Source organism: Drosophila sulfurigaster, unplaced genomic scaffold, assembly GCF_023558435.1.
Source record: "Drosophila sulfurigaster albostrigata strain 15112-1811.04 unplaced genomic scaffold, ASM2355843v2 ctg21_pilon, whole genome shotgun sequence".
In the NCBI taxonomy this organism is placed as follows: Eukaryota; Metazoa; Arthropoda; class Insecta; order Diptera; family Drosophilidae; genus Drosophila; species Drosophila sulfurigaster.
The window spans coordinates 219000-223214 of NW_026909710.1; the positions used below are offsets into that span (position 1 = coordinate 219000).

General features: G+C 34.0%; 1 long non-coding RNA gene across 1 annotated transcript; it reads left to right on the forward strand.

The window, feature by feature from the left end:
- Positions 1–2238: 2238 nt before the first annotated feature.
- Positions 2239–2668, forward strand: LOC133849902 (uncharacterized). Its single transcript, XR_009895506.1, has 3 exons — positions 2239–2305; positions 2355–2462; positions 2633–2668. It is a non-coding gene; the product is annotated as an uncharacterized LOC133849902 (long non-coding RNA).
- The last annotated feature ends 1547 nt before the right edge of the window (positions 2669–4215 follow it).

Sequence of the window (4215 nt, forward strand, 5' to 3'; positions counted from 1 at the left end):
TTATGCGCGACTAGAAAATGAATCGAAAATGAGTCGTAAATGATCTTCATATACGATTTATAAAATAGCAAAACAAAATCGTAAAGCAGTCGAAAATTGGTCATCCAGATGATTGAAATGAGATTATTTGTTGCTTTGCACTAACATTCGGTGAGAGAAGTGGTGGTTAGTCGGTGGAGCTTAGTCGCGCGCTCTCCTTTGGTTTTCTGCTCTCTGCCTTATCTCGTTGATCTTTTTCAAACGGTACTTTTCGCAATGTTCTGCATTTTATACCCGCTACCCATAGGGTAGAAGGGTATTATAACTTTATGCCGGCAGGAAATGTATGTAACAGGTAGAAGGAGGCATCTCCGACCCTATAAAGTATATATATTCTTGATCAGCGTCAACAGCCGAGACGATCTAGCCATGTCCCTCTGTCTGTCTGTCCGTCTGTCCGTCTGTCCGTCTGTGTGTCTGTCCGTCTGTCCGTATGAACACCTAGATCTCAGAGACTATAAGAGATAGAGATATAATTTTTTCGACAGCATTTGTTATGTTTGCACGCAGATCAAGTTTGTTTCAACGCCCACGCCCACTTCAGCCCCCGCAAATCAAAAAAATCGAATACCAAGCGTAATTTTAAAGCTAGATATGCGAATTTTGGTATATACAATAAAAATAAAATAAAATAAATAAAAATAAAAATAAAATTTGGTTGCGATCAGATAAAAATTGTGGAAGTTATTAAAGAAATACTTTTGTATGGGCAAAAACGCCTACTTACTAGGGTTGTTAGTTGCTTTGGCCGACAATCTGGTATATTGTGCCGTCTATGGTATATTATGAATGGTGTACTATATCGATATACCAAACATACCATTTGGTATATTTTTAGTATATTTTTTAGTATTTTCGGTATATTTTGAAAATAATACCGCAGTATTTTGCCTTTATTAAAAATGGGTAGCGGGTATCTCACAGTCGAGCACACTCGACTGTAACTTTCTTACTTGTTAAACTCAGTTTTAGTAACTTTGTGAGCTCAGTGAGATTAGGTGAAGTGAAAAGAATATGTCGTCCAAAAATATAAATATGACTGTAAGCTTAACAATTCATGTGCTGAAAATCTTTTAAAATCTTTTGTGTTTGATACACCAAGGCTTTATGATTTATCCTTCATAACTTATAATTTTCATTCATTATTACATATTCATGAAGATGCCAAGCTTTATGGATCTCTAGAAAGTATAAGCGCATTTAAATTTGAGAACCATTTAAGTAAAATTAAACGAAAGGTTAGGAAAGGAGATAGTGTAGCAGTACAAATTTATAAAAGACATGTAGAAAGTAGCTATAATTTAGAGAAGGAAGTAGGATATGAATTGCATGCTAGTTTTGGAAAAACTAAAAAGGAAAAATATTAAATGTAAATTTTCTCAGTCCGAGAACCCGATAATTTTTGTTTAGTAGGAAATAAAATTCGTAAGATTACTGAAATACAGAACTGTAATAATATGCCAGTTTTTGGAATGACAGTTAATAACTTGACGCAAGCTTTTCTTCAACCAATTGAGTCGAATAATTTTCAAATGTATTGTGAGGCTGATATAACATTTGATGACAAAATTGAGTTTTAAGTAAACGATATTGTTAAAAAATTATATGTTTACGTAATTCTGCGACCCTTAGTTTTTTACACCCCTTGTGCACAATGTCTGACAACTATTATTCATCGGAAAATTTTCAATACACACAATTGAACAATTCAACATCATGTAAGTAGAGCATAATTAAATACAACATCTTTCAATAACGATATTATTTTTAGTGCAAAATGATGCCAGATTTGACAAAATTACTGATATTTTACTTGAAATACAAAAAGAAAACCGAATTTTAAAGGCTGAAGCTGTGGAGGCAAAGCTTTCTATTACAAAATTGGCAGAGGAAGTGATTACGGTAAAATTAGAAAATAGAAAACTTCACAGCACCAGAGGGCAACAACCGGATGATTTGCCAGACTTCAGAAGCCTTCCATTCACCAACATCAATGAAATTACCAAATTTGATAACGACATACAGCAGGATAATGAAAATTACAACAATTTGTAAGTATTGTATATATCAATCAATTTTAATTTGTTATAAATAACCAAATTTTTAGAAACAATTGATAGGAAAACTGGTGGAGAAGGACCAACTCAATTTTTGAGAGCAGCAATTCGAAAAGTATTTTCTGACGAATTAACTACATTATATAGTTGGAAAGGCACCAGCACAAAGCCAAGCGCTGAAAAGTGCTTCCTTATAGCAATAATTAAAAGTAAGAAAATATTTTTATTATTGGTGAAATAATACCTTTCTCCTCCTAGATATTTGCCACCTAAAATACAATTGTACGGATAAGGACATGAACATGGTTTTTCAAAAATTTTTCGTACATGCCATGTTAATAAAAGAAAGCGTGTGAATTAGTTTAGGTGCTATTTAATATACATAATTTGTTAAAATTTAATTATCGTTAATTTACTACATTATTATTACTTTACTATTTTCTTACTTAATTACTACATCTTACATTTCTTAAACAAATTTTTTTTGTACATACCAAGGATCGTGCAACAAGAAGAAAGCGCGTGGAATAGTTTAGTTTTTATTGATATTATTTGTTAAATTTAAATTATTGTTACTACTACATTCTATCTAAAAATTTGTTTAATAAATGTAAGATGTAGTAATTAAGTAAGAAAATAGTAAAGTAATAATAATGTAGTAAATTAAATATAATATTGTAAAATAATATGAAGTATTTTAAGTAGTAAGAATATATATATATATATAATTAAATTAAAAATACAAGAACAAAATAGTATTGAATATTTCACTTATTTTTGATTCTTATATGACTCGAAAATGATTCGTTTATTTCTCGAAATATGACTTGCAAACGAGCGAGCAAGCTGTTTCCGTATAGCTTACGTGTACGGATAGCAGAGTGCACTAACCAGCGATTAGTTGCCATGAATCGTCGGCTTGATTCCAATCGCGGTTTGACTGATGCGAACGAAATCCTAGTTTTTCTTGGCGTTGCATTAATTATGCATTATAATAAGGTGCCATCACTAAAAGATTATTGGTGCAAAATGAGTCACTGGGAAATTTTGTTATCAAGAATTGCATGTCACGAGATCGCTTTCTATTACTTGCATCAAAGTTGTATTTCAACGACTGCCAAAAGGAAGAGAATGCATCTAAAGACTATTACGTAGCTGACCTTGTACGTTGTTTCAAAAACACATTTGCTACTGCTCGTACTGAGAGTCCTTTTCAATCCATTGATGAGTGCATGGTAAAATTCAAAGGTAGATCAAGCATGAAGCAATATATGCCCATGAAGCCAATAAAACGCGGAATAAAGATTTGGATGAGATGCGACGCAAAGACTGGATATGCATATGATCTCAACATTTATACTGGTAAAGAATCGAATAATAACGGCTCGATTCAGTCAACTTATACTCTTGGAGAACGAGTGGTAATGAAATTAGCTTCGACCATTAACGAGCCTGATGTTTGCTTGGCATTTGATCGCTTCTTTACTTCCATAAAGTTATTGGAAATACCCGGCCGTCCAGCAATTGGAACATATAATATAATACAATACTCCAAAATTTTCTGGAAAATTGATAAAGGGTGATAGCCAGTTTCAGCTCAATGAAAACGGCATGTTAGCAGCTCGCTGGATGGACTCCAAGGAAGTGCTCTTAGTTTCCAATTGCCATGAGCCAATCCTTGAGCAAATTCAGCGGAAACAACGAGATGGCACTAAAAACTATTAGACTGCCCAAAAGTATCAGCGATTATAATAAAATAATGGGTGGAGCTGACATTTCCGATCAAAAGACAGGGCTGTACGATTTCAACCGCAAATCGCAGAAGTGGTGGAAAAAGTTTTCTACAAGCTTTTAATGATTTCTGTAACAAACGCACGATCTGAAAGCTTGTCGATCACTTGGTATGGCCCAGAGTATGGTGGTTGCAACGGTTGGATGGTACGGAGTTGTATGGATATGATTGCTTCCAACGAAATTCGCTAATGATTTGAATAGTGCGGATTCAAATTGCGTTCCTTGGTCTGTCGTTATGATCCTTGGACAACCAAATCGCGCTATCCAGCAGTTCCAAAAGCTCTGCAGACAGTTTTCGCAGTCATGTCTCGAAGAGGGACTGCCT